At 41.4% G+C, this 20,071-nt stretch overlaps 1 protein-coding gene across 1 annotated transcript in view; it reads left to right on the top strand.

Annotated features, from left to right (window-relative positions):
* Positions 1-20,071, top strand: part of HDAC8 (histone deacetylase 8) — a 427,306-nt gene that overhangs the window by 371,042 nt on the left and 36,193 nt on the right. The gene's annotated exons all lie outside the window — the stretch shown is intronic.

The following is a 20,071-nucleotide window of genomic DNA, read 5'->3' as shown; positions in this document are numbered from 1 at the left end:
CTCAGCAGAGATGTATGGAATCCCTACTATGTGCCCGGCCCATACTAAATCTCTGGGATGAAGAAAAGAATAAGGCCTAGTACCCACCCGTAAGGAGAACACTGCCTAGCGGGGGAGACAGAAGCATAAACAATTGCACTATAATGTGATAAATGCTAGAATAAGAAAGGTTGGACAGAGAGCTGTGGGAACACAAAGGAGGAACTTATTCCATCTGGGGGAGCTGTGAACTGCACAATAGAGAGGCAACATGTAGCAAGGGCTCAAGAGAAGCATTAAGAGTTGACCAGATGAAGAAGAGTGAGGAGAGATACTACAGTTCAATGCAGCTACAATTTAGGGGCCATAGCCCAGGCTGTAGCATGAGATAAGGCTGGAGAAGTCAGTTGAACCAGACTGTGAAGACCTCAGTACAGCCTGCTTTGGAGTCTGGACTCAGTCCTCTAGTCAGTGCAGAGGAAAGCATGGTTTTCAAGCATGGGTAATGATATGGTTTTCAATCAGAAATTCAGATATGGTGATATTATATCCGAATTTCTGATGGAAAACTCAGAGAAGGAGGAGAGACAGGGAAATCAGTTAGAGGATGGCTCTAAGAGCATGACTTGATTTTGCTTTGTTTTGCCTCTGGAGTGCAGGAGCTCCTTGCCTGTGCCTCTCTTATGGCACTCATCACAGAGCATTATAATTGTTCTTTGCAGAACTTTCTCCCCATTCACTTCTTCAGGGTAAGGGCTGAGTCACATTCATCTCTTTGTGCCCAGAGCCTGACACATAGGAGTGCTCAGGAAATGTTGGTATTAAGTGAATGAGTGAACCAATGAATGAATCAATAGGTTCTAGAGTACATATCTAATTTACCACCCCCGAATAACTTCTCTGATGTCATCCATGACTTTATCCCTCCCTCTCCCAAGCCCATTGAGCTATCATTGCCCATTATGAAGGAAGGATTCAGAGAAGCCAAGAAAGTCACTTCCAGAATGACTCTGACCCAGTTTTGACCCAGTACTCTCTTCTTCTTCTCCTCTTCCTCCTCCTCCTTCCCCTCTTCTTCCTCCTCCTCCTTTTAGGAGGTACTGGGGAATGAACCCAGTAAGCATCAAGTACCAGAAATTCTAGTTTTCCAGATAGAAATGTCCAGAAGACAATTATAAGTTCTGGATCCAGAGATGTAGATCTCTGCATAGCAGTGACTAAAACAGCAACAAAAGGTGTGGACTCTTGCAGAGAAAGAGGGAGAGAGAGAAAAAAGAGGCTAAGGGTACAGCCTGACAGCACCCACATTTAAGAGACCTGTGAAGAAAGAGAAGCCAGGGGAAGAGAGAAGAAACAGAGAGTAGTGGTGATAAGAGAAAAGAAGGAGAAGATCATTGATGACATTATATGCTGGAGAGAGGTCAAACAGGGTAAGTGATAACTGAAAAGAAGACATTAGGGTAGGTAATTAGGGAACCACTAGATCTCCTAAAGTGGGAATAGCAAATGTATGGCACATAGGACTACATTCCACATCCCCTTCCCCGTGCCAACCATGTACTCCCATGGATTACTTTACAAATTGATCACAGCACACTCTCCTACTGAACACAGCTTCAGAATCCTTCCCCAAGCATCTATAACCAGGCAATCAGACTTGCCAACAAGCTGATATCTTTTATTATTAGTAATAGTATATATATTTTTAAAGATACATAGATTGCACAAAATGTTACATTAAAAAATTTAAGAGGTTCCCATATACCCCACTCCCTACCCACCCCCCACTCCTCCCATATCAACAGCCTCTTTCATCAGTGTGGCACACTCATTGCATTTGATGAATACGTTTTGGAGCACTGTTATACAGCATAGATTATAGTTTACATTGTAGTTTACACTCTCCCACTGACATCTTTTTGCCATCCCTAAGAATATGGAATGGCAAAGAGAGAAAATAGTTTGATAGGAATGTGGGGAATAAGCCAGACTGCAGTAAGTTGAAGTGTGTGAGAAATAAGGAGATGAAGGTGGTAAAGAAAAGAGAGGATTTAAGAAGTTTAGCAGGGAAAGAATGGAGAGAAGACAGTTGCTTAGAGGCATATAGGATCAAGCCAAGGCAATAATTACTAATCCTCCGGTAGAGTCATCTTAGTACTTGTCCAGCAATATGCCTCTGCTCTCCCTTCTTCCATCCCCATGCTATTAACTCCTTTCCTTCTTTCCATCACCTCTGTCCCCCTGCCTTTTTCTTCTCTCCCCCTTTCCTTCCAATTTCCCATTCCCTCTTTCTTTCTCCCGTTTTTCTTAGTCACTTTCACTTATAATCCTTTTTTTTCTTTTCTCTTTTTTAAATAAATTTTTATTTTGGAATAATTTTAGGTTTATAGAAAAGTTGCAAAGACAGTAAAGAGAGTTCACATTATCTCCTCACCCAGTTTCAGTTTCCCCTAATATTATTATCATACCTTACCAAAACTAAGAAACCAAAATTGATGCATCATTATTAATTGAAATACAGATTTTATTTAGATATTACCAGTTTGCCCATTAATACTCTTTTCTGTTCCAGGATATAGTACCCCACATTCCCTTTAGTTACCATGCCTCTTTGTTCAACCCTGATTGACAGTTTTTCAGTCTTTCCTTGTGTTTCATGATTGTATAGGTTTGTTTAAAAGATTATTTTTTGTTTATTTATTTCTCCCACCTTATTGTTTATGCTCGTTGCCTGCTCTCTTTGTCTGTTAGTTATTGCTCTCTGTGTCTGCTTGTGTTCTTTTTTTTTGGAGGCACCGAGAATCAATCTCAGAGCCTCCCATGTGGGAGGGAGGCACCTAATCGCTTGAGCCACCTCAGCTCCCTAGTTATTGTGTCCCTCATTGTGTTTTCCTTGTTATGTCATCTCACTGTGTCCTCTTTTTCATCAGCTCACTGTGCCAGCCAGTTGTGTCAGCTCACTGTCTTGCTTGTCTTCTTTAGAGGCACCGGAACCAAACCCAGGATCTTCTATATGGTAGGCAGGTGCCCAACAGCTTGAGCCACATCTGCTTCCCTGTATAGCTTTTTAGTGAGAGGAAATAGGGTTTCAAAGCTACAGAAGGATTGTTACTTTAAAAATACTATTTATCCAGAAAAGTGGAGGCTGTTTTATGACTCTGTTAAATGTGAAATGTTAACCAATAGTAAAAGATATTGGATCATTAAGTTCAAGTAAGAAAAACAAAAACTGTTAATCACCATCTAACATTCATTTGCACAGGATGCATCTCTTTTTTTTTTAATGTTACATTCAAAAAATATGAGGTCCCCATATGCCTCCCACCCCCACTCCTCCCACATCAACAACCTCTTTCATTATCGTGGCATATTCATTGCATTTGGTGAATACATTTTGGAGCACTGCTGCACCACATGGATAGTGGTTTACATTGTAGTTTACACTCTCCCCCAGTCCACCCAGTAGGCCATGGCAGGACATACTATGTCCAGCATCTGTCCCTGCAGTACCACCCAGGACAACTCCAAGTCCTGAAAATGCCCCCACATCGTATCTCTTCTGCCCTTCTCTTCTTGATCTCTCTGCCCTTCTTTCTGACTTCAGGGATTTTTGGTTTTGTTGTTGTTGTTGTTGTTGTTATTTGTGTTTTGTTTTTTGTTTGTTTTTTAGGAGGTACTGGGAATTAAACCCAGAACCTCTTACATGAGAAACAGGCACTCAACCACTGAACTTCATCCACTCCCCAGTGAGAGTTGGTTTTTTCGTTCGTTGTTTGTTTGGTTTGTTTTTAGGAGGTACCAGGGATCAAACCCCGGACCTCATATATGGGAAGCAGGTGTTCAGTCATTTGAGCTACATCTCTTCCCCTTCAGGTTTTTCTTTTTTATACAGGGTAAACTCTTTAGAACTCACTCTCATTCAGTTTGAATGTATCTGAGAAAGAAACATATTCTTTACCAATGGTAAAGAAATCCAGTTTTACTACTGACAATTACTTTGAGAATTCCCATTGCTTTGTGCAGTTAATAAAGCATGATCATAATAATAATACCTAGCATTTAATAATAAACATTTAATAACATTTACTGAGCATTTACTATGTGTCAGGCACTATTCTAAGTGCTTTACATGAATTAGCGTGTTTATTTCACAACAACCCTTCAAGGTAGGTTCTGTTATTACCATTTTATAAGCAAGAAGGCAAGACATAGAACAGTTAAGTAACTTGCCTGTGGTCATACAGCTAGTAAATGGTGGAGTAAAGATTCAGAGCTCATCCGGAGTGATTCTGCCGTGGATTCAAATTCACATCTGTTACTTTAGTACTATGATCTTGGACAAGTCACCTAATTTGTCCAGTGTCTCTCCCATGTGAGGGCATTTTATTGTCCTCTAACCTGCAACACACAGTTTAGCTCAGATTTATTCTCTGCCTTTCCTGTGATTATTTATTTCCCTCTCCATTTAAATTTTCATCTCCTTGAGAGCAGTCACCAGGCCTTATCCTTTTTTATATTCAGTTTCCCCCTGGGGTCTATTAATAAAATAGTGTTCAGCACCTAATAGAACACACACATACACATATATATTACTGTGGATTGACTAATATAGGAACCCAACTGATTAGACAATACAGAAAGGCTATACATATGTATCCACACAACCTTTAAGTACTTTAGGCCATGAAATAAGACTTGTTAATACTGAGCATATTCTTTGCTTAAACATAATTGAACTTATTTTTTGCCTAATATTATACAGTATCCTATCCCCTACTGACTAGTAAATAGAAAGCTAACTTTGCCCAGATTTACCTGATTATTTTGCTTAATAAGCTTTTCTCTCACCAATAATTAAAATGCCATTAAAACATTGGAATACTAAAATTATTTTCATGCCTTATTCATTCATTCATTCATTTCATTCAAACAAACTGTTCTTGGCATGACTATACACTGGCATGTAATCCTCATCATCAAACAGTTTTTAAGTATCTATGCTGTGTTGAAGAGGTGAGATGAGTATTGCAGGTGGGATACAGACATAGTCCAAATGGGACACCAGATTTTCATTCAAGCAACTCAGAATTCACTTTTCCTTCCATCCTCATGTCCACATACACATGTAACATTTTTGTCTCCAATAGCCTGCATCTTTCTCTGGTGACCTCTCACTAATCTGCTGGTCATGCCCTGGATGCTCCTGATTCCCCATTCCACCTACCTACTAGCAATCGCCTTTAATGTGCAGCTTTCTGCCAGTTCAATCCAACAACTAATGGAGTTATTATTTTTGTTTGTTTGTGTTATAAAGCCATGGCAATGAAATTTCCTCCCAATAATACCACTGCAACTTTATGTCCTTAAAATGTATCATAAATGATATATATAATAGCCATATTTCCTGCAGGCAGAAATGTTTTTTCATGGAAAAGAGAGGTTTCTTATTTCCATCATGGTTGGACCTAGGTTCTTTGATGGAGTCATTGGTGATACAGAAAAAGTGCCATGCAAGCCCATGTTATGGGAATGCTGATTCTGTGGTATTCCACCTCTGATGAGTTCTGTTCACAGGGTGATTCAGGACAAGAAATGCTCTTGCTGGTCAGGGCCCACATTCCAGTCACTAGCCCAACCTCCTCAATTGAAGACAGGGTAAAGCCTCAGGGATCTATAAGAGAGATCTGTAAGAAAGATCAGCACCAACCTCAGGCTTACCTTGAAAGAATCGAGTACAATTTTTTTTTATTGTGGTGACATCAAATTTGCCATTTCAACCATTTTTTGAAAGATATATTTTATTTATTTATTTCTCCCTACCCCCTTGTTTTTTGTATTTGCTGTGTCTGTTCATTGTGTGCTCATCTTCCTTTTTTTTAGGAGGCACTGGGATCCGAACCCAGGACCTCCTGTGTGGGAGGGAGGCACCCAATCACTTGAGCCACCTCCACTCCCTGCTTTTGTCTCTCATTATGTCTTTCCTCATTGTTTCTCTTGTTGCATCAACTCATCATGCCAGCCTGTTGCATCAGCTTGCTGTCCTGCCTGTCATTTGTTATAGTTCATGATAGAACACTCATGAACACTCATGAATACTACCTCCCAAGTGGTAGGCAGGAGCTCAATAACTTGAGCCACTTCTGCTTCCCCATTTCAACCATTTTTAAGTGTACAATTCAGTGACATTAATTACATAATTACATGTATAAGATTGTGTTACCATCATCACCATCCACTATCAAAACTTATAATGCACAAAGGCAAATCTTTCCCAGTGTCACCTCCCACAGGATACCTTGTCTTATATACCACTATATATGTATTTACTTTTTAAATAAAATGTACCTAAAGGAAAAAAAAAACTTTTTCATTGTCAAAAACAGAACTCTGTACCCATTAAGCAATAATTTCACCATTCTTCCTCTCCTCAGCCTCTAATACCCTATTATCTACTTTCTGTCTCTAGAAATTTGCTTTTTCTAGGTATTTCATATGAGAGGAATCATATAGTGTATTAGTCAGCCAAAGGGTACTGGTGGAAAATACCAGAAATCTGTTGGCTTTTATAAAGGATATTTATTTGTGGTAGGAGTTTACAGTCACAAGGCCATAAAGGGTAGGTTACTTCCCTCACCAAAATCTGTTACCAGGTGTTGGAGCAAGATGGCTACTGGTCTCTGCAAGGGTTCAGCCTTCCTCTTCCTCTTAAGGCTCCATGGTCTCAACTTCTTCCTATCTCAGCTATAGGCTGGCATAAGACTCCTCTCTCTTTCCAGGGCTCATCTCTTTCTGGGCTCAACTGCTCTGCTTTCTTTCCACAAGGCCAGCTGTAAACTATCATACTAATGGCTCAGCTCTCTCCTCAGGGCTCCAGATCCAAAAAACTAAGCTCTCTCCTCTGCCTTTTCATTTTCTCTGTGAGTCTCCATCTACCAATGGGGTGGGGACTCGACATCCTACTGATGTGACTAAATCAAAACCCTAATCATAATTTAATCAAGTAAAAGTGAAACTTCTGAATGAATTTAATACAATGAAAGGGTATCATGCCCATAGGAACAGACCAGTTTACAAACCTAATCAATATTTCTTTCTGGAATTCATCAATAATATCAAACTGCCACATACAGTATTGGTTTAAGTATTATTTTTAGAAAAAAGTAGACCTTGAGTGAACCATTAAAAAAATTGAGAGCCACTGGGAATATTACAAATAAGGAGCTGGATAGAAGTAGTGGCATTGTATCCCCTGCCGACTAGGAGAGAGGAAGACTAGGTTAGTCACAGAACCATACTGCCAGCATGGCAAGTGTATCCCTTTAGGCGTCTTCTTTATGCTGATTCTTATCCCTAAGATTTAATTTTTTTTAAGATTTATTTTTTATTTATCTCCCCCCCCCCCCAGTTTTCTTCTCTCTGTGCATTTGCTGTGTGTTCTTCTGTGACCACTTCTATCCTTATCAGCGGCACCAGGAATCTGTGTTTCTTTTTGTTGCATCATCTTGTTGTGTCAGCTCTCCGTGTGTGAAGCGCCATTCTTGGGCAGGCTGTTCTTTTCTTTCACGCTGGGCAGCTCTCGTTATGGGGCACACTCCTTGCACGTGGGGCTCCCCTACGCAGGGGACACCCCGGCATGGCAGGGCACTCCTTGCACGCATCAGCAGTGTGCATGGGCCAGCTCCACACGGGTCAAGGAGGCCCGGGGTTTGAACCGCGGACCTCCCACATGGTAGGCAGACGCCCTATCCATTGGGCCATTATTTTTCTTCCTCAATGATTTCTCTTTTTCTTCCTGTTCACTGGCTCTTTCTCCTACCTACTATCTTCTTAATGTAGACCTTCCCCCTGTTTTTTACCTTTGTACCCAGCCATGATCTCACTTCCACACAACATCATCGTGTCTCCAGCTGCCTCCTAGACATCTCGACTAAGATGCCCTACTGTCATCTCCAACCCAAGCCCATCATCTTCCCCTAGCCAAATTAGCTTTTCCTGCTCACTTACCCCAGCTCTGTCAGTGGTATTGAGATTCTCCCACTTACCCAGACTCAGAACCTAAGGGTCAACTTTATCTTATCCTCTCTCTTTTCCTCCACAGCCAACCAAATACCATGTCCTTTTGAGTCCACCTTGACAGTATCTTTTTCCTGTCCTCTCCATCTCCACAGCAATCACCCTAGTCCTGTTTTCAATCACCCCCATCCTTCAAGACCCTGATTCTCTCTACTAGATGTTGAAACTCCTCAGAATCTCAATAACATTTTAATTCATTCATTTGAAAAACATGTCTTGAGCTATTTTCCAGGCCCTATGCTATGAACAGTGGGTAATATAAAGATGAATAAAACCACATTCTTCCCTTGTGGAGTCCCGCCTATTGGACCAGAAAGAAAAACATAACTAAATCTAAATACCTATCAGTATGCTCCTGACTTCCATCCTTTCATCTCTTTCCCCTCAGCCTATTCATGAACTATGAACTATTGTGATTAGTAATCGAAGAAAATGTGGCATTGGTGTGGAGAAAGTGGCCATGGTGGCTGTTGGGGTAGGGAGTGGGAGGAAGAGATGTGATGTGGGGGCATTTTCAGGGGTTGGAATTGTCCTGGGTGGTGCTGCAGGGACAGTTACCAGACATTGTATGTCCTCCCATAGCCCACTGGATGGAACATGGGAGTGTGTGGGCTATGGTGTGGATCATTGACCATGAGGTGCAGCGGTGCTCAGAGATGTATTCATCAAATGCAATGAATGTCTCATGATGATGGAGGAGGTTGTTGTTATGGAGGGAGGAGTGGGGTGAGGGGGGTGGGGGGTATATGGGGACCTCATATTTTTTTAATGTAACATTAAAAAAATAAAGACAAAAATAAAATAAAATAAATATACTTCAGACCTTCTCATTTTAATATACCCACCCTCGCCCAGTCCATCCCCTACCAAACTCCTTTTTTTAAAAAAGAGTATATTCTCATCCTCCTTCTCATCTCCACTTCCTCCCTTCCAGTTCTTCAGCCCACTCCAGTCAGGCCTCTGTCCACACCCTCAACTGACTGATGTAGCCAAGGTCTCCTTCCATTGGAAAAATCATAAGACACTTTTCATTCCTCCTCATATTTAACATCTCTGCAGTATTTCAAATTGTTGCCGAAACTGTTTCTAGTCCCCTGCCCACCTCTGAAATGCTGCTGTTCTCCATGTCTCTCTTCTCTTCTCACTCTGTAATAAGCCTCCCCTGCCAACCAAGGCAATCTTGTCCAATTCCTTGGCTTTATTGTCATTGATAGCTCCAAAATCAATAACACATATCATGCACCTTGGGCCCAACATCTCTCCTAAATTCTAGACCACTATATCATTAAGATCCTGAATTTAAACATGTTCCCAGCTGAACTCATTACACCTCACTCACATAGCTATACCCCACATACTCCTCTGCCTGTATGCCTTATCCTGTTCATGCTCCTTTTACACAGCCAGAAATCCTTGGCTATCCCCCTCTTCATTACTTCCCAGATCCAAGTCATTGTTTAGTCCTGCCAATGCTATCTTTTCAGTTTAGTCCTTTCTCTCTCTTCCTCCCACAATTGTCCTAGTCCAGGCCCTTATTACCATTCATCAGGACTATAAATGGAGCCTTCTAACTGGTCTCCCCACTTGCGTCCTTACTCAAATTCCAAGATAGTCCCCACATTGTAGTCTATGAGCCTTCACAGATGCACCGCTGACTTGCTTATTCCCTCATTTAAAAGCTTCTAGTATCTCTGCTGAGAGGACATTCACTTATCCCACAAATATTTATTTACCACCTACTATATGAAGGCACTTTTTTAGGAACTGGTAATACAGCAGGGACCAAAACAATCTTCTGCCCTCATGGACTTCTAGTCTGGGATAAGGCCAAATGCAGATGAGACCCACCATGACACTTATGTCTGCCTCCCCAACTTCATGCCCTAATGTTCCTTGTGCCCTACCCTCTGGTCATACCTAATGTCAGTGCCTAAAATGTGCCACTCTGTCACACCTCCCTGCCTCCCTCCAACCCTTCATATCCCTTTTGCAGACCCCACTCCACAGCCACTTCCTCTGAGGTAGTATATCTACTCGTATAGCTACTGCTGATCTCCAGAACAACCTGGATTCAAATCTCAACTCCACACATACTCACTATGTGACCTCAGTCAAGTTACTGCTCTGTATTGCAGAACCTCATCTTAAAGTGGAAATAATAGTAATAATAATACCTTATGGGTTGGTTGTGAGAATTAAATTAATTAATCCATAGAAAGTGCTTAGACATTTTAGGTGACTGGCACTTAACAAGACTTTAATAAATATTAGCTGTAATTATTACTTTTATATTTTTTAGAATTATGATTTTATCACTCATCACATTGTTCTACAGTAATCCCTTCTATCGAGCATCTTATTTTCTTTATACGCCAATGACTAACCTAGTCTGGCACATAGTAGTTACTTAGTAAATGTTGAAGGAAAGGTAGAAGGACTGATCGATTCAGGTTTGTAACTTGATTTCCTGTGACCAAATTTAGGATTATAGAGGAATAAACCTTAACGCTTCTTCTGAATATCCTTTTGGTCAAATACATATTGTGTGCTGTTTTCATTGTTTGCACAAGAGCTGGAGAGGAGTGGGCGAGAAAGGAGCATTGAACTGCGTGAAACTGAACTTATTCATGGATTTGTGGGTCAAGAAGGGGCTGACTACCCTAAGTAACCGTTATCTTCAACTCCCATCCCTCGATCTCACCTGATACTTTCCATTTGTTCCCTCCCAAGCACCACATTCCCCTCAAAACTTTATAAACAGAAACCCAGAAAGCAAAGGGAATGCTTGATCATTAAGGAAATATCAAAGTCATAGTAAGTTTACCACTTCACACCCTCTAGGATGGCTATTATCAACAACAACAAAAAAAAGACAACAAGTATTGACAAGGATGTGGAGAAATTGGGGCATTCCGTACATTGCTGGTGGGAATATAAAATGGTTCTGCTGCTGTGCAAAACAATTTGACGGCTCCTCAAAATGTTAAGCATAGAATTATCATATGACCCAGCAATTCCATTTTTAAGCATATACCCAAAAGTACTGAAAACGATACTCAAACAAATGTTCTCCTCAAATGTGTACACCCATGTTCATAGCAGCACTATTCACAGTAGTCAAAAGGTGGAAACAACTCAAATGTCCATCAGTTGATGAATGGATTAAAAAAGTTGTATATACATGCAATGGGATATTTTTGGCCCTAAAAAGAAATGAAATAAGAGTGAGCATCACCATCCCAAACTAATCAAGATTGAGGAATGAACAAACATAAGGGGGGAATGCAGCTATAGACTAAAGTAGACTTATTCTAACAATGGAAGAACTTGTAACATTGATATAGTCATTGGTCACCAGAGGTTCTGAGGAGAGGGAGAAGGAAGAGTTGGTATAACATGGGGCATTTGGGGAACATTGGAATTGTTCTGCATGATATCACAATGATGGATACAAGCCATTATACATTTTGTCAAAGCCTAGAAAACTGTGTGGTGCAAAGTGTGTAAACCATAGTGTAAACTAGAGACCATGCTTAGTAGCAATGATTCAATATGTGATCATCAATTGTAACAAATGTAGCACACTGAAGAAAAATGTTGTTAATGGGGGAAAGTGGGGGAGTGGGAGGGGAGAGAGTATATGGGAATCCCCTATATTTTTGATGTAACATTTATGTAATCTAAAGCTCCTTTAAAAATAAAGAAAAAAAGGAATGAAGTGCTGAAACACGCTACAATGAAAACATGAAAGAAGTCATCCACAAAGGGTCAAATATTATATGATTGCATTTGCATGAAATATCCAGAACAGAGAAATCCATAGTGACAGATCACAGATTGATTGTTATCAGGGACTGGGAGGAGGGGGAACGGGGAGTGACTGCTTAATGGGTACAAAGTTTCCTTTTGGGGTGATTAAAATGTTTTGAAACCAAAGTAAAATAAAACAACTAGATAGAGGCAATGGTTGCACAACTCTGTGAATATACCAAATGCTGAATTGTTCACTTTAAAATGGTTGATTTTATGTTATGAATTTCACCTCAGTGGAAAAAAAAATAAGGCACTAAGGAAAAAAAGAGATTTGGAAAAGTGCTGAGGAAAAAAGGGGAAGAGATGGAGGGGTGAGGACCTCTCTCCTTCCTATACTGAAATCAAAGCTGGTATTTTCACTTGGAGGTCAACTGACCTCTTTCATCCCCTGCTCCACCTGTCTGGGAATGGGATTGCTAGTTGCCCATTTCCTTTCCTCTTTAGCCCTGGAGGGCAGGTTCGGGGTGGGGCCTCAATCTATTTCTAGTGCTAGCCAAATCCCTCCACCCCAGCATCTCCTTTGCCTTATGTGATCATATTTCCTTTCCACTTTGCCAGTAAGTAACAAGTAGCAGGACCATAGGACAGAAAACTATGAGAGATTTCTCCTCAGGCCCTGGGCTGAGCTAATGACCTAAGCAAGTGGGAAAGGACACCAGGAAAACAGGCTGTTCTTCCTACTTCTCAGCCCCAAGGACTTGTCCAACAAACCTCAGGATATGGATAAAGCACCAATTAGGCAAAGGGCCTCTTGCCCCAGGAGAAGGAAGGGAATTCACATTTACTGAGTGCCTATTAAGTGTCGGGCCATGTAGGCCCTTTTGTTTATGTGATCTCATTGGTTCCTAACAACCCAGCCAGGTCAGTATTATCATCCCTATATGGTAGAGATGATGAAACAGAGACTAAGAAGCTTGCAAAGGCTTACAGTTAAATCTGGGGACTAAAATTTAGGTATGCGGGAATCAAATGCCAGTGTTCTTTCCCCTTATCATACTGCCTCAGGGGTCTAGAAAAGCTGTGAATACTATGAATTAACCCTTTAAATTATTTTCCAGAATTAACGAAACAGCTAGTTAAATGCTTTCTACATCTGTTTAATTCAACATATGTTTAAAGAGAACCTGTGAGGAGTTGAGTTTGACTCTACAGCAGGGGTTCTTAACCTTTTTTGTTCCACGGACCCCTTTGCCAGTCAAGTGAAAACCACAGACCCCTTACTAAGTCCACACTATATTATGTATTATTTAATAAATATATCACACCTGCACCAACACGTCTCCACAAGAATGTTTTCTTTTATTTCAATTCAAGCTCACGGTCCCCTTGTTAAGAACCCCTGCTCCACAGGGAATACAAAGAGAACATGACACAAATTCCAAAGTAGGGCCCCCTGACATGGCACTGAACTCCAGAGCCATCTGTCATGACCACAGAACCTGTGGGTCTCTGTAGCCCTCAGGAGAACCAGTACCTGGGCTTGTATCTACTTTGGCTGTCTCTGGGAACCTGATGAGGCGTGCATAAGCACAAACCCTCTGATGACCTCCAAACTCTTTTTTGAAGACTTTCCCATTTCCCCCTTTTATTCAAGGTCAAAAAGCAGTTTTTAAGACATGATCCTATATGTAGGCTGAGATATTCTGCTGGTCTGAGTTGACCCTTTTATTGAAGGTCTCTTTCTAGTTGAATCACCAGTTTGTGATTGGTAGTAATCCCTCTGCACCAGGGAGGCTAAGTGTGATGGAGTTGGACTCAGATGTGACCTTTCTACACATGCCTCTTCTGTCACTTTTACTGAACCTGTGGTTGGCACTAGGGATGGTGTATACGCAGAAGACTTGAATCTCAGGACTGTCCATGTGCCACCTGTGCCCTGAGTCTCAGTAGAGTTGCAACTCCTACTCTCTGGTTCATTGGACTTACCTAGGTCAGCTAACAGGGAGGTGAAGATGGTCAACCACCACACCAGGGAGCCAAGAGTGTCTACAACTGCAAGCAGGAAAGTTGCATCCATCATACAGGTGGGATCTAAGCCCCCTCTCGATATAGAAGTAAAGTGGACATCACCATCCCAGGGTCCACAGGATGGAGGAATAAAATATGGATTAGAGTGGACTTACAGGTATTCTACTATAGAACTATTGTGACTAGTAATGGAAGAAACTATAGCATTGATGTGGGGAGAAAGTAACCACGGTAGTTGCTGAGGGCAGGGAGAGGGGAAAAGAGGTGTGATGTGGGGGCATTTTCAGGACTTGGAGTTGTCCTAAATGATATTGCAGGGACGGATGCTGGACATTAGATATCCTGCCATAACCCACTAAATGGACTGATGGAGAATGTAAACTACAATGTCAACTATTATCCATGTGGTGCAGCAGTGCTCCAAATGCAATGAATGTGCCACAACAATGAAAGAGGTTGTTGATGTGGGAGGAGGGGGGGAGGGGGTACATGGGAACCTCTTATATTTTTTAATGTAACATTTTGTGTGATCTGTGTATCTTCAAAAAAATACAATTTTAAAAAATGATGGAGGTAGGGGGGTGGGAAGTGGTGTATATGGGAACCTCATGTTTTTTAATGTAACATTTTGTGTGATCTATTAACTTTAAAAAAAAGATAATTTAAAAATTTAATTTAATTTTAAAAAGAAAAATGAAAAAAGGGAACATGACAGAAGTTCCTACTTTTGCAGAATTTATAATCCAGGAGAAAAGGTTTAACAAATATAAAAATAAAAGGATATACACAAGAAGAGAAATGCCATGAGAGAGCCAGAGAGGGGAAACAGGGCACTACCTTTTGCCTTAGATATAACCCATGACTTCCTGGTGCCTATAGCTTCCCTCAGGCCCAAGACCAGGACCAGTCAGCTGCCACGCAGAACTGGCTCACAAAACAGGAGCTTTCTTGAATCATATGAGTCCCCTAGCCTAAAGATAGTGCAAATAAGCAGTACCTGGGAATATGTGGTTGGCAAAGGTGGGGGGAGGTTTAAGAACCACAGTCTGGCTACAACTGGAAGCCTACGTACTTCAGCAAAGAATGGGTTTTTTATTACTTTGCCCACTGTGTGCCCTGACTAGTTAAAACCAGGTGCTAATAAAGCCAACACAAGAGGCTTAATCACAATAGAACTGAGTTCTGTCACCAAACAGTCAGTTCTAGCCCCAGCTGGCCATCTTGCAAACACCATGCTCTTAGTCAAAGAGGGAGCTGAAGTAGGAGAATGTGGGTAACACACAGGAGGCACTTGCAAGTGAGACCTTGTTCCAAACACTCGGCCCCAAACAAACAACTCACAGTATATCTTGTCCTTAGAAGATCAGCAGTGTCATCTTCATAAATGGAGGCAGTACATTCCTTCCTCCTATAACTCAGCTAGGCACCCTGCCTCTGACTTTTATAGCACTTTTTTAAAAGATTTCTTTTATTTATTTATTTCTCCCTAGCCTCTCATTATTTGCATTTGCTGTGTCTGTTTTGTTGCATTCTCATCTTCTTTTCAGGAGGCACCAGGAACCTAACCCAAGACCTCCCATGTAAGAGGGAGGTGCCTAATTGCCTGAGCCACCTTTACTCCCTGCTTTGTTGTGTCTTTCATTATGTTTTCTCTTGTCTCCTGTTGTATCATCTTGTGTTAGCTTGCCGTGCCTCCCCGTTATGTCAGCTTGCTGTCTTGCTCGTCTTCTTTAGGAGACACTGGGAACCAAATCTGGGTCCTCCCATGTGGTAGGCGGGAGCTCAATTGCTTGAGCCACATCCACTTCCCTTTATAGCACTTTCTTTTTAGTCTCCCAAGTATAATTTTTTCATTCTTTTATTATCTTTTTTTAAAGATACATAGATCATACAAAATGTTACATTAAAAAATGTAAGAGGTTCCCATATACCCCACTCGCCACGTCCCCTACTCCTCCCACATCGACAACTTCTTTCATTACTGTGGTACATTCATTGCATTTGATGAATATATTTTGGAGCATTGCTACACAGCATGGATTATAGTTTATGTTGTAGTTTATACTCTCTCCCAGTCCACTCAGTGGGCTATGGCATGATATATAATGTCCTGCATCTGTCCCTGCAATATCATTGAGGACAACTCCAAGTCCCGAAAATGCCCCAATATCACACCTCTTTTTCCCTCTCCCTGCCTTCAGCAACTCCTGTGATCACTATCTCCACATCAATGATATAATTTCTTCCATTGCTAGAGTCACAATAATTCTATAGTAGAATACCAATAAGTCCACACTAATCTATATTTTATTCCTCCATCCTGAGGATCCTGGGATGGTGATGTCCACCCCACCTCTAAATAGAGAGAGAGCTTAGATCACACATGGCTGATGGATGGAATTCTCCTGATTACAGCTGTAGCATCTCTCAGTTCCCTGGTGTGGTGGTTGGCCATCCCCACCTCCCTATTAGCTGACCTGGGTAAGTCCGATGAACCAGAGAGTAGATGTTGCAATTCTTGGTTGTAATCCCTAGGCACCAGGGAGGCTCATTCCCAGGAGTCATGCCCCACACTGGGGGGAAGGTAATTGTAGCAGTTTGATATGGTTATGAATTTCAAAAATAGATATTAGATTATGTTTGTAATCTAATCTGTATCTGGACCTGATTGAGTTATGATTAGGGCTTTAATTGGGCCATGTCATTAGGGCATTGAGTCCCTGCCCCTTGGTGAGTGGGGACTCACAGATAAAAGGCATGGCAAAGGACAGAATTGGGGGTTCTTAATGTTGGAGTTTTAATGTTGGAGTTTAATGTGAAGTCTTCAGCTGGAGTCCCAGGGAAAGAGACAGAGCCACTTGCCTGATAGTCTACAACTGGCCTTGTGGAGAGAGGCAAAGCCTAGAGAGCCTTATAGTCTACAACTGTCCTTGTGGAGAAAACAGGAGCTGAGTCCAGAGGAACCCAGGAAACCTGAACCCTCGCAGACATTGGCAGCCATTTTGCTCCAACACATGAAAATAGATTTTGGTGAGGGAAGTAGCTTATGCTTTATGTCCTGGTATCTGTAAGCTCCTGCCCCCAAAAATAACCTTTATAAAAGCCAACCAATTTCTGGTATTCTGCATGAGCACCACTTTGGCTGACTAATACAGTAATGCATTTACATGCTGAGTTTGGCTTAGAGAGTGGCCACATTTGAGCAACATGTAGGCTCTCACAAGGTAACTCTTAGGCACCCTGCAGCTCTAGGCCTAGTTGAAATTTCAAGCACACAGGCTCATAAACATAGTCATCAGTATCAAGGGCCCATCATTTGACCATCCTTCTTCACTGGTCTTTGCCTTTGTACTCGGGGTATTGTTGCTGCTCCATTGGGGAGTGCAACAGAGTTTCCCAGAATGGGAACTCAGCATTCCCTCAGTTGTCGTGTGAAACTCTATCCCCTATGTCAATACCCAAAAAACATCTGAACATATCTATATACCCTATATACATGCCCTGGAGAACTCCCACCCATGCATCCCCCATCAATGACACCCCACATCAGTGCTCCTCCCCTACCATAGTTGAATCCCTCTGTGATCCAAAACTTCTTCAAAAATGAAGTCTAATATATTGCCAAATTCAGTTAATAGGAAATTGAAATAGTAATGATAGGTTTAAAGATTAGAAATAGAATACATAATAATTTAGAAAAACTAAAATAAAGTAAAAAATAAATTGGGGTATTAAAAAATGAAAAATATAAAAAATTTTTCCATGTTTTGCCTTTCATAGCTATAATAGGCGTAACCAAATATTTATAAAAGTGTACAATCTAAAATGTAAACCATAATGTAAACCATAATGGAACCACGGTTAGTAGCTATGTTTCAATATCTGTATATCAGTTGCAGCAAATGTAACATCCACATGTAAAAAGATCATTGCTGGACAGTGGAGGAAATTCTGTCATGATGTGGAGACAGTGGCCACAGTAATTGCTGAGGGCAGGGAGAGGGAAGAAGAGAAGTGATGTGGGGGCATTTTCAGAACTTGGAGTTGTCCTAAATGATATTGCAGGACAGATGCTGGACATTATATATCCTGCCATAACCCACTGAATGGATTGGGGGAGAGTGTAAACTACAATGTAAACTACAATCCCTGTGGTACAGCAGTGCTCCAAAATGTATTCACCAAATGCAATGAATGTGCCACAATGATGAAAGAGGTTGTTGATGTGGAAGGAGTGGGAGTGGTAGTGTGGGGTATGTGGAAACTTCTTATATTTTTTAATATAACAGTTTTTCTGATCTATGCATCTTCAATTTTTAAAAAAAGATCATTAATGGGGAAGGGAGAAAATGATTTGATGTTGGTTATATGGAAGTCCCCTATATTCTATATGTGACTTTACTGTGACCTAAAACTTTTTTGAAGACATATAAAAAAAAAGAAAGAATGTAGACACTCAGGAAGAAATGGAAGAGATTGCCTTGCCACAGTACCTTTATAGCACTTTGATGCCAGGGGTTTGGGTCTCCCAGAATGGTGTTTCCTTGCAGCTGCCTTTCTTCAGTTGTTCTCTCTAAACCTTTCTTTCATATCCATGAATTGACTAGACTACTTAATACCCTATGGAGGAGAAGAGGCCACCTAAGGCTAGAGTGCCACACCTGTTTGAAGCCTTCTCTTTCAGAGCCAAGCCTATGAGGTCCTTAGACTTGGTCTAAGGGGACCTCCTTGGCTGAAAATACAAGCCTCTCAAGTTACTTCAGTCCTAAGGGGCGTGGGTAGTTTCAAATGCATCCCCCAGGTATCCCTTCTTATCTGCACCACATGCTGGTTGTGTAAAGACAATCTCTCCTTGGAGGCCTCTTCTATCTCCAGAATTCTGGGCTTCAGGCCTCAGGGAGTAATAATTCCACCAGGAAGGAACTAGGGCCCTCCCTCCTCTCTAGCTCATTATACATCATGCACACAAAGCATTATAAGCGGTGGCACAGTCTTAGGCATTATCCTTTTCGGCAAGCGTAGTTTTCTGTCATGGATGTGCAAAAGCTGTCACATTACTCCCATGGATTCCACAGAGATGCTGTTTGAATCCCTGGATGTGTTCCACAACATCTCCCACAGTGCTAGATGGACATACAGGTGCAAAACAAGGATAATTTGATGACAAAAGGCAAAAATCCTTGACTATTTTTCAGAGACTTTTTGAATAGCAACAAATTCATGACACATCTCAAGATCCCTTTTTCATGCCCTCTGTACCATTTTTCCATGGGATTTGAATTTCATTGGTTTACTTATCACCCAACAATATCACTGTTGAAAGCACATAATGTTAAGGACCATATGCTTGCTCTGTCTCCAGAGAATGTGTACAAATACTATTTGTTAAAAATTAAACAGAAATAGTAGCTTTGCATATTTCCCATTCAAGGACTTACCCTAACTGAATGATTCCCTTTGTTGTAGAGTATTTTTCCCCAGGAGGGCCCTAGTAGAGAAGCTGAATCAGATAGTGTGCCTTACTTACCAAAGGTCACAAGGAGTCATCTAGTGAGCTAGAAATAGAATCCAGAAACCTTTATTTTGAATCCCCGAGTTTAAAAACAAAACAAACTCTATTACAGTGAAGAGAAAACTAAAAGTAGAGAAACTAGGCTTGTTTGACATTCCTGAGACAAGGAATTCAAATCAACCAAGACTATTCTGCAGCTGCCACGGTCTATGCGGGCCAAGGAGATAATAAAATACAGGTGCTGCCTGCCTTCAAGAAGCTGATAATCCAGTGGGGGGAGTCCACGCCAGTGTTGAAAAAGCCCTATCCAAGGCAGGATGTGCTAATGAACACTTAAAGGGACCGAGAGGAGGGTATTATTGTTCATCTTTATAGTCCCCACAACAACCAGTACGGTGACCTACATGTGATATGCAGGCCAGCACTGTCTATTTGTTAAACAAAGGCTGTAAGACAGGTACCAATAGAATACTCTGGCGGTTGGTGGAGAATAAGGGGCAGCTTTGTGAAGGACATGACATTTGAGCAGTATCTGGAAGGGTGAGGAGGTTATTCACAGGCAGCAGGAATTACTGGAGGGCCTTTCAGGTCCCAAGAAACAACGGCAATGATCCTAAGGGGAACAAAGCATGGTGTGATTTTGGGGGAGCACAGAACCGTCTAACATGGGTAGAGGACAGGGGAGCAGTAAGAGCTAAGGATGGAGAAAAAAGCCAAGAGCTGAGC

This window comes from Dasypus novemcinctus, chromosome X (genome assembly GCF_030445035.2).
Source record: "Dasypus novemcinctus isolate mDasNov1 chromosome X, mDasNov1.1.hap2, whole genome shotgun sequence".
NCBI classification, from domain to species: Eukaryota; Metazoa; Chordata; class Mammalia; order Cingulata; family Dasypodidae; genus Dasypus; species Dasypus novemcinctus.
This window is presented reverse-complemented; position numbering and strand designations above follow the sequence as displayed.